The sequence below is a fragment of the Alligator mississippiensis genome, chromosome 4 (genome assembly GCF_030867095.1).
Source record: "Alligator mississippiensis isolate rAllMis1 chromosome 4, rAllMis1, whole genome shotgun sequence".
NCBI lineage: Eukaryota > Metazoa > Chordata > Crocodylia > Alligatoridae > Alligator > Alligator mississippiensis.
In genome coordinates, this window is record NC_081827.1 from 13,603,353 (window position 1) to 13,615,220 (window position 11,868).

The following is an 11,868-nucleotide window of genomic DNA, read 5'->3' on the forward strand; positions in this document are numbered from 1 at the left end:
TTGGGAGCAAATCTGCTCCTAAAGAGAACCACCCAGTACAGGACTGATCCAACCTTGCTTTAGCCTCAGTAGCAGCCAGGAGGAGCTCCAGACTTTCCCTGGGTGTTAACCTGAGGGTTGGTAGGGAGTACAGGGCCCATCCCCATCTGCACAGGCCCAGGAAAGCTGCCAGCTGCAGAGGCAACTGCCTCCTTACCCCATATACATCAGGGGGGGTCCTGATATGCACAAGGCTGGGAGATGGCTGCCGCTGCAGAGTTCTCCCACCTCGCGCACATGGGGACAAGTTTTGTTCCCAGCAGGGCTTCCCTGCACAATCCAGGGCTGGCTGGGAACTGTCTCCCTTCTGGGGTAGCTCCTAGCCAGCCCTGGGACGCATGAGGATTTTCCCAGCCAGCCCAGAGCTGGACAGGAACCGTCCCAGTTCTGCGGCAGGTCCGAGGAAGCTCTGGGCTGTGCCGATTTCCCCGCAGAGCCCAGAGCTGGCTGGGTGCTGCCCCAAAGGGAGGACAGTTCCTGGCCACCCCTGGGCTGGTCAAGGAAATCCTTGTGCAGCCCAGACCTGGCTGGGACCTGCCCCAGTACTGGGACAGTTCCCAGTCAGCCCCCAGCTGCGCAGGGAAGCAGGGAGCTCCCGAGTCCCAGTGCTGCTTGGCTCTCAGCTCCTGCAGGGAGCCAGGAGCTGAACAGTGCCAAGGCGGAGGTGTGGGCAGAGAGCTACCCCATTCCCACACTGCTCGCCTCCCAGCTTCTGGGGGAGTTGGGAAATAAGTAGTGCCAGGACTGGGGGAGTTCTCTGTTCCCTGTGGCCCCCTAGTCTTGGGGTTGACTGGAAGCAAATTTGCTCCTGGCCAGCATTTACACATGCTCTATTTGCACAGGAACTACTGCACAGTTAGTTTACTACCTGTATTTATGGGTAGTATCTAACTCCGCAATAGACTAATTTACTGCACAGTAAATGTATGCACGTGTAGATGGTGACGCTTTACTGTGCAGTAGTTTAGTCTATTGTGGCGTTAGTTACTACCCATAAATACAGGTAGTAAACTAACTGCGCAGTTAGTTAGTACACTAACTTGGTAGATTAATCTACTGAGTAGTTAAGCATTTTGTGTAGACACCCTTTAGTTCTTAGTTCGCTCTCCTCCTCCTACTCAGCTCCAAACTGTCTACCACACAGTCTAAGCTGAACACACAAAAATACTATATGAGAAGAGATGACCTCAAGCAAACAGTTTTATCTTCCATGGATATTGGTCATTTAAAACATCCACCCCAAATCTGTTTTGAGATAGAAAATACATAAAACCAATCCATTTTAGAAAACTTACAATGATCTTGCAAGTACATCTGTTTTTTTGCCCTCAGGAAATAAAAGGATGTTGTGTGTCAAACAGCAGAGATACCAATCAGACATGGAGAAGTATTTACTTTTCCTAGATGGCAATCACAGGATATTTTAAATCAAATTTCTGACAGTCTATACCCTAAAATGTTTCCCTATTCTTCTGTATGACATAGTGTACGGCATCTGTAGTCTTTATATGACATTTGGTTTCTGTATGACAGTATTACTCAAGCTCTTCTGGGTCATGTACCCCTCTTAAGTTTGTTATACCAGCGTGTCTAGGCTTCCATTTCACACACAATACAAAAAGTAATATTTTACCCTACAATAAGCACGTAGTTTTCTCTCCAGCAATTAATTAATTATTGTTGAGTTGTTCAACATTTTTTCTTTCTTTTCTCCTTTTATATTTCCCCTTCCCCACTCTACTTTCCTATTCCTTCTTCACACATATCCTGTGCCATGTATTCTTTAAGAAACACTGATTTATTTAAAAAATGGGGTTGAGCTCAATCTCAAGGGTCCTCTAATCCAACCCCTTGCATAAATGCAGGACATAAACCACCTCTGTCAAAACTGTTATCCAGCCTTTTCTTGAAAATTTCCAAGAAAGGAGATTGCACAGCTTCTCTGGACAGCTTGTTCCATCGTCTGACTGTTCTGATAACAAGGAATTTGTGTCCGAGATTTAATCTAAATCTGCTTTTCTGCTGTTTAAACCCAATGCTTTGTGTTCTGCTCTCTGTAGTGAGGCAGAACAGTATTTTCCCCCTCTTCTTTCTGGCAGTCTTTCGAAGATTTGAAAACTGCTATCATGGCCCTTAACCTCCTTTTCACCAGGCTAAGCCTACCTAGTTCTTGCAGTCTTTTCTCACAAAGCTCACGTTGTAACCCCTTTATCATCTTTGTTGCTTGCCTCTGGATCCTTTCCAGTTTCTCTATATTCTTCCTAAAGTTCAGTGCTTAGCAATGTACACATACAAAAAACTAGAACTCTTGGTTCCAAAATGATACCTTTTATTAGACCAACTGGAAAATGGCAAGAAAATTGTCCTTTTCTGCAAGCTTTCGAGAATCAAAGTCCCTTCGTCAGGCTCTGGGAAAAGTGTAGCTGGTACAAGATGGTAAAGAGTCCCCATAGGTCGGAAATAAACTTTGTTTTTGCACAGAGGGAGCTGGAGATGGAAGTCTGTCCCTCTGGGTCCATGAGAGTGTCTTTGTGAGCTGTGTTGAGTAGCTCTTTGATGTGTAGATCAGGTGGAAGTCCTTCCCTGAAGGTGTCAGATGGTAGGTAGGGAGGCAAAAAAACCCCACAAAAAACCTTCCTTGTTCTTCTACAATGAAGTTTAAAATCCAAAATCGGCTGAAATTCGGCATCTTCCATGTTTCAGGGGTGTATTTGGCAGCCGTGTTGGTCTCAGACCAACACGGCTACCAAGTACACCCCTGTAGCAATGTATACAATACTTCAGCTGAATCCTAACTGGAGTCAGATAAACTAAACTGCATTTACAATTTTCTTCCTGTCCTGCCCTGTCCTCTCCTCCCTTTCTGCAGTTGTATCCCATTGCTGACTTTTGCAGAGTGTGTGACCCATGGAAGCTCCCAGCCAACTCTCAGCACTGCTATTGCCTAGCCACTTATCTCCTGTTCTGTATTGAGTCATTCAGCTTTTCTTTCTTAGGTGCAGCACCTCACATTTTGCCTCAGCTGAATTACTTTGTTTTCTGCAGCCTAGTTTTCTAATTTACCAAGATTATTTTAGATTCTACTCTTATCCTCCAAAATATTTACAATCCCCCCAGTGTTGTCATCTACATACTCCATCAGGAAGTTTTCTGTTCGAGTCTTTATTAAAAATATTAAATAAAGCTCTGTGGTACCCCACTTGAAATCTGGCATTCATCTATTTGCAGACCAACAATAGTACTCTTAGCTTGTGGTTATTCAGTCAAGCATGCATCCACTCAACAGTAATTCTGTCTAGATACAGTCCTCTTGACTGTGCATGGATTCCATGTGATTTATTAGTTTGTACAAGCCAACAAAAATATTTGTGAAAACTTCCAAGTGGCAGGTGCCTTCTATGAAAACAATTATTACAGGATGTCTCTAAACACCCTCCGTGGCAATCCCACAACCAATGCCAAGAAATAAGTCCTACTCACTGTTTGCTGATCTCTATGTGCCACAAGGGGAAAAACATGTACTTGCTGTGAGAATGGTGCTGGGGGTGCTCATTGCCACCTGACAAATTCTCCAGAGCGTTCCCAAGACCGAGATCCTGAGGGCTTTTCCAGTCGTGTTTCCAAAATAGAATTATGCAATATTTTTCAGCAGGCAACACGTGCAGAGCAGGAGCAAGTGCCTGGGGCTTCTTTCTTAGCAGTGATTTTGAGACCTATGCACAGAGGCAATCAAACAGTTTTGTGGTTACGGCACAGGAAAAGAGACAAGTGATCTGAATTGGGTTCCCAACAGGCACTAGCTCACTAAGGGTAAAGGACTTAGCCTTTTTTACTTTGTTTTTTCAATGTTAAAACAAATACTGATGCTTGGTCGAGCTTATAAAACAGATTTTTTTTTTCCATAAGGCAACGAGGTGATCTAATATAGATTCTACCACACAAGATCACCCACTGCTAGGCAGTATTTTGACTGTAAATTATTCCCTACCCACTGCTGGGCAGTAAATTATGTAAATTATTTCCTACCCTCTGCTGGGCAGTAAATTATGTAAATTATTTCCTACCCTCTGCTGGGCAGTAAATTATGTAAATTATTTTCTACCCACTGCTGGGCAGTATTTTGACTGCTATGTAAATTATTTCAGGTACAGACTCCTTGCTTTTACCAAGTTTGCATGCCAACTGGCCAAAGTATTAAAAACATAATTTCTTCCGAGTTTTCTCCTTTAGATCCACCTCTGATGGAGTTCCTATCCTTCTGGTTACCTTTGAACAAGATAGCTGGCCCAAAAGCTTTTAGATGAATTCCAGTCTTCATTTGCCCTGAGTCAGATAAAAATGTCAATTCCACCCAATTTTGGGATGTGAGAAATAACCAGAAATCTTTTATTTTAAATTAAAATTCGAAAATCTGGAATACTGCACTGCAGAAACAATTTGGGCAATGAAACTGTATCCTCTTTCCTACAAAATCATTCTTCTGTTATTTAAATTCGAGACATGTTTGGACAAAAATCAGTTCTACAGTTTTAAGAATATTTTTATCCGTAAGTACCAGTACTTGACACCCATCAAGACTGGGACTGATTTTATACACCAAGTGCTGCACTCAAATGAAGAGGTCACACATGGCCATCTAGTGGCTTTTCAGACACTCATCATGGAATATTTTCCTGTATAATTTTAACTTGCCCTGAAGGTATCTCAACATTCATTTGAAAATTATTTTGTATTGGAAAATTCTAGTATACAGCAAATCATTAACTGCAATAAACATATTCAAATGAGATTAGGAAGTAACCAAAACAAAGTGCCTTATATATGATTCACGATCCAAGGAAATACATATGTAGTAAGGAAATTAAAAACATAAATAATGGAGGCTTCACAGTAGTATTTGTTTGCATATTTATCTAGAATTTAATTCAAAGTTTCACTTTAACATAGGTCATGCAACCATCAGATTTAAACTATCACAACAATAAAGACTTGAAGTGATTATTCATCTGACATGAATACATTATATGTATTTACTTATTAAAGTCATGGACTCAAAGGACAAATCTTATTGTACTTTACCTGGCATTGTCTACCTTACCAGCTTCAAAAATCACCTTAAAGGGGTAAGTGTTATCAACGTTAGGTAGCCAACCTCTCTAAGAGTCCCATAGTTGCTAATGCATTTTAAAGTAAATATTGTTAAAGGACTGCTTTGGTCACTCTCTTATATGCTGGAAGACCCTGAACTATTAACATTACAAAGAAAAGTAGCTTTGAAAACATGGATTACTGGGAATTAGGAACAGTATTTTTTTTTCTTTTAAATGGTATTCCTTAAGTTTGTTCCCACTAAGTGCTAATGGGCAATCAGGTGAGCACTGGAAAACTTGCAGTATGAGCAGCTGTCATCTAAAATGTACCAGATTATTATTTACATCCTGCTACTTTAGGAAAAATGCAGGAAAATAACAGAGGGTTTTGATGTATCAGGCTTTCCAGACTGAGTACAATGGGCTGAACACAGATCACAATCGTTCCCCACCATGCACCGGAGCAGGGTGGCAGAATCTACCCTGGCTACACTTACCTAATGATTAAGCTGATGCCGGGAAAGAAGCAGCGAGGCCAAAAGGAACGCAAGCACGGCCCCTTTTAACTGGATGCCGGACAATGGTGTCAGGGGCAAGTGAAATTTAAAAGAGGGACGCCGAGACTCTGGGAGGGGAGGAGAACGCCCAGCTGCAGGGACTGGAGTACAGATCCCGGAAGAGGGGTCAAGACGAGGTATAGTATACTTATCAGTGCCGGCAAGGAGACGCTGGTCAAGGAACATCAGAGCAGCAGCCGCGGCAGGGACTGCTGGACAAGTATGGCTGGCAGGAGCTTCCCAGGATGCTGAGGGCTCCGAACTCTGGACCTGCAAAAGGAAAGAAAGACAAAAAGAGAATGAAAGGAGCGGTTTCAAACAGAAGCCTTAAGTAAGAAGTTAAGCTCATGGTATAAGAAGAGATGCAGCCCAGGTGATAGGAAGCGGGTAAGATGGTACCTTAGAGGGGCAGTAACCCTTGGGTAAGGAGGTGGGCCAATAGCTGTCGGAAGCGGGGCCATACTCCTGTTGTGAGCAAGAACAACAGGGAAGGGCACCCCTGAAGAGACAGCAACCCCACTGGAGAGAGGAATCACTTAGTGGCTGTGTGTGCCCAGGGGTTTGTGGCATGTGATCACCCAGACTATCTCTAAGGAATTCCATGACATTATAAGTGAGGCCAAAAGGGCTCTCCTCCAAAGGGGAAATCCCAGAAAGAGGAAGATTGGGGTAGGGAAGGATACCAACCCCTCGTGGTGTGTGGCCGCTTTGGTTTAATATTATGGCGAGCGATGAGCTTTATTTTACTTTGCTACCTCTGCTGGCAGTTTAATAAAGGCAGGAAACAAGCCTCATAATCATCTTTGACTGAACAGCTATTTCCCCAGGGCAATCAAGATCCTCACAAGCCCTAACAAAAAGATCTACTGACCAACAAAGTGCTGTTAAGATCAGAGGGTGGAGACGGACATGGTGTAGGGAATGGTGGAGCCGTGTACTTAGACCCCAACACCAGGGCCACAGACATAAGGCAGCCTCCCACAATATATTTTTCCAGCAAGTAAAGACATCAAGTCATGGTGGGTGACTGTGAGACAGGAGAGCCGTACAGGAGAGGCCCATACTCCTGTTACACACACATATTGCTTCAAAGGATGTAAACAGAAAGGGATGTTTTTCATGTTAGACAAGTACTGCTCGATCACATTGGACATTTCATTATCATTATCCTCAGGTGGTCAGGGAAGATGCATTCAGTTCAATTTTCTTAAAAGAAAAAAATCAATTTAAGTCATCTAGAGCTCGTCTTTTTTGTTTGTTGTTGAAGTGAAATCCTGTTCCCCTAAAGACAAAATCAGACAAACTTACCCATACAGAGAGCAAGCGATAGCAAAGGTAAAAATTGCAGCTGCTGTCTCTGGTGCTGACTGTCACCTGTAAGCCTGACGAAGAAACATAGCCTTCCTTACCAGCTGCTTAAGCCCTGGAAATTGTCAGTCTGCTTAAAGCACTGCTTTTATCTGCCTTCTTGCTCACTGTCTCAAAGCGCTGTTGTAAAAGATGGACTCTTAGTTGACTCAGCCAAAAGAGGATGCACAAGAAGGAGCAGAAATATGGCAGGGAAGGAAGATGGCAAGAAGAATGATGTGACAGCACCCTGCCAGTGTCCTCCTCGCAGGGTTTAGCTGAATAATGTAGAAGTGGCAGTGCCACCTGGATCCATCTCTCTAGCAAAAATCTAATGAGGACCATGATAAAAACCCAGTGGTGTTACGGTGGGTCATCACACACAGCAGAGCTGGCAGTAGGCACAACGGTCAAGCCTGTTCCTTTCAGCCAAATCAAACTATCCTGTTTTCATGTTGCGATCACCACCACATAAGCCAGAGCCAAGAAGAACTGGTAACCTCATCCCATTGAAATCAAAAGTGACTTGGGTGATTTTCATAAACATTTCCTTAGTGGGAAACATCTTTAATATTAGAAGACTATCCAGGCTTTATAGATGCATTATACTGCCTTGCACTGCATTAGCTATTTTATTTTCAATCTTTTCATTCCTGGAGGAGGGACTTGAGCCGTGGTTTCTCACTTCCATTCAAGAAACCAAACTATTATAGAAGTTAGGCTGCTGCTCCTTCTTCAGCGAGTGTAGTATAGAAAAGAAGCCAATACAACTCCATGTTATGAGGGGTTCTGGTTCTGTCAGTGTATGCTGGCATGCTTGGATAATGCCCACGGGAGTGACTCCTTAGAGGACTTAGGCCTCTGTCTAGTTTCTGGACTCCAGTGGGGGACATTGTGGGAACTAGACATTGACTGCTCAGGCCAGAGTATTTCTGGGCATGTGCAGAAGCAGAAAGTCCTAGTAGAAAGTCTGACTTTCGGGTCGTAATGGAGGTGCTCAAAAACTTCAGATGCCTGCAAGTTTAGGGAGTTGAGTCAGGGATTTTGGGGATCACAATTTTGCCTTTAGGAACTCTCAAGTCTGCCTCCATCCTATCTGAGATCCCTACATCCTCTTTTCAGTCTGGACATAACTACCTAGCTTCTAAAGAAAGGCTGAAACAGCTAGGGTTATTTTGGCTGGAGCCAGGGCAGGGTGGGGTTGATAAGTCTTCAAATACCTGAAGGGCAATTACAGAGAGGATGGAGATAGGTTTTTCTCTGTGGCCAAAGATGACAGGACTATTGAGCAATGGCCTCAAACTTCATCAGGGGAAATTTAGGTTGGAGATCAGGAGGAAGTTTCAGATGATGAAGGCACGGGAACAGGCTAACCAGAGAAGTTGTGGAATCTGCACCCTTGGGAGTTTTCAAGAGCAAGTTAGACAGACGTGGCTGGGATGGTTTAGTCAGGGATGATCCTGCCTTGAGCGGGGGGTTGGACTAAGTGACCTTGCAAGGTTCCCTCCAGCCCTTTTTTCCTATGATCCTACCCTAGAAAATCTTGCCTCTGGTAACAAGAAACAACTTGTCTATTCACTAAATACAGTTAATGTGTCCTTGGTTTAAAAATAAGTTTGAAATGCAAAATGTTTTGATAGACTTGGATATCCAGCACATTAAAGTAATGTATTTAACCAACAAATTATATATAAATGATGACTTTTGTGCATTTGTAACTAAAATTTCAGCTCCCATTCAACTGCAGCTTGATACAATTCATGACTAAGAATACAGGTAAATAAGAGATGCAACAGTCTCTAACCACAAAAATGTAAGAATCCATAGAAATGTGTGTGCTTGCTTAAATAAACATATATGTACATTTGATACAGTGTACCCTTCCTGGTTAGGAAACAATATCAGATTTACTGTAAAGCTTTGCTTACAAACTGAAATATTTTAACAAGGATGAGCTTTTCTTTGGGAGAATACCTAAAGAGTACAAAAGCAAATTCAGATGAAAAGCAGTAATTTAAATCAACAATTCCTGCTTGTTGATTTAAATCATTATTGAAGGCATTCTGAATTAACTCAGGTGACCCTAGTCATGGGCCAACTACTCAGTTGCAGAACTATGACTAGCCTCCCAGTACCCTGAAATGGGCTAGTGCCCCAATATAGCAGGTCACTTTATGGCACCTTTGAACCCTGACTCTCGGTGCAAACCTTTGGTCCCATTGTGAAAAGTATGATCTGCTTGACTGTTGCTGTCATTGTCATTGCTTGAAATTGAAATTTTCTGGGCTTTAATTTGAATATAATTATTGTCAGGAATTAATTTCCCCACATTGCACTATGTGCTTCTGCAAATAGAATACTTCTGGGTCCTGAATTAGCTCATTTAAAGCTTCCCTGCAGTCTGCAGTTTGACCATACCCCAAGTCAGTTTTGAGGGACAATGGCAGGGCATCAACTGGGGGGGGGGCGGAGCGGGCACGGGGGTTTGTTCTCAGGATAAATCAAAGACTTCCAACCTCCAGGGATGCCAAACCAGTATCTCTTCTTCAGCAAAAATTTCACTTGTCTATTTCTGAAGAATTCGTCATTGTTTTCTGACCAAATGAAGCAAAATGACTGTTTCTTAGTTCACCAACCTTTGTTTTCACCTGCTATCCATGTGTCAAGACCAATATGATGAGGTATCCTCCTGGGCATGTATTCCTGTAAGGCTGTGCCATTAGTCATCCCTTATTTTCATTTCCAAGTCATTGCCTGTCCTGAATTCTGTAGCTATGGCAATTGATGAGATAACAGATCTCTGCAAAGTCTGGCTATATGGTCTTGCTGCGTCTGGTCAGCCTGTCATGGACTGAATCGAGAACCTGGAGCCACCTACCCTGCACTGAAACATGTGTCCATGTTGCAGCAGAGTCTGTCTATCCTGTATTGGCCTTGTGAGCCATCTTCACACCCACAGATAAGATAGACAATCATGGAAGACAATTATCCTCCACTGTAAGGGACTGCTGAAAAAGAAGGTCTTGCAGAATAAAAAATGCTGCAGAATGTGAATTTAACTTAGCTTCAGATTTTGGACGGGGGAAAAGTAACCAGCAAAAAAGGCAAGCAGTATGATGGTAAAAGTCAGTTGGATTATTTGATCTCTGGTACTGGGAGCACTGAATACGATTATTAGCACCCTTCTTGGCCTTTGTACTTGGTTCTATAATTCACTGAAGTCTTGCACAAACTTTGCCACAGATTTATATTCTAGCTCCTCAGCACTGTGATGCAAGTCCAAACTAATCTTAAAAGTAAATCTAAAGCTAGCTATCAGTGAGCATCCTGCAGAAAAACTGCAGAAGAACCCCTCAAATCACAAAATATTTACAGAATAAAAAGATATTAAGCAAAACTCTGTCCCTCAAATTTGTATGACTCTTTTCTCATGTGCAACACCTTCAGTACCACTCCAAAGCATTCAGTGGGGCTGAGATAGATATGAGGGTTAGAGGACCATATTAAAGAGACCCTGGCAAGTGTTTCACTCTTAAACTCTTTTTTTTTTCTCTATTAAAACATTTCTGGTCACATTGGAGCAGACTATAGAGTACTCTGGTAACCAATAAAAATGAGTAACCCCAGTGGTTTCAAATTAAAATGGCTTTTCATCTTAAATTCACAAGTTAACTTCATCAACATTTCCAAGGGAAGTTATTCTGTCATTTTATAAAGTCAGAGAGATCAAGTAATTCTGCCTACTATCACACAAAGTGACAATGCTGCAAATAGGACTCTGAATTTTTCATTCACCATTCTCAGCCTGTTAACACTTGTTTAGAATTAATTCTACATTGGTTGTCGGGCTAAGCCAGGGATTCTCAACAGTACCCTGGAGCGCCATGGGATGCTTTTAAGGGTGGTGTGGGGTGCTGTTCAATATTAGCACTGTTAGGTGTGCAAACATCTACACATGATTCACAGGATAAACCCAAGCAGAAGCCAGGGTAGAAGAGTACCTCAAAAACTAACTGAATCCCGGATATTTCAACTAGGAATCCATAGTGTCGAAAGAATTCTGACCTGTTGTGGTCCTTCCGAGTTCTTTGCAACAGAAGACTTGCCATATATTTTTCTGTGGTCAAAAAAAAAAGTGAAAGCAAAGAGTTGTCATGTGCTGAGGGGTGCTTTGACTCTAATGAGGTTGAGAAAATGATATAAGATCTGAGCTATTTAGGTCCAGCATGAGCTCATATTAAACTATGTCCAGATGGTGAACACTTGTAGAATCTTACATGTCACTTCAGCAGGCAACATATGAGTTTAAAGCAATGCTTACCCTTCCAAGTCTTCCTTACAGAGGCTGGTTAGCGTATTGCAATGACAGATTTCATTCAAATTTTTGTAGTAGTGGGTACCAGCAGCAACACTTACTGCTTTTATATCCCATTCTTCAGGTGCTATCTAGTTAGTTTACTATGTGGTAAACCAACTCCTGTTTTGCATGTAAGATACAGCTGGAGCAGTGAGTCTCCAGCTCTGTGCAGTGTGCTGGTTCACAACTGGTGCTGAGTGCCAAAGGGACGGTGGAGTTTGTACTCATCTATCACATTCCTACAAACCCCTTTTGAGGTGGGACACTTCAGAGTTCGCCCCGGTGACACTACCCCATACTCCTCTGCTTTCTATCTCTTTCCCCTATTTAACACTGCACCAGTACAACAATCTTTTCTCCTTGATTCAGCCCCATCCTCCCTAATCCCTTTCCTCCTATTAAGTTCAAAGAGATGAAACTCAGAGAGACAAACTAGTGAAAATTTTACAAGCAGCTGAATGTGGAGTTCAAACCCAGA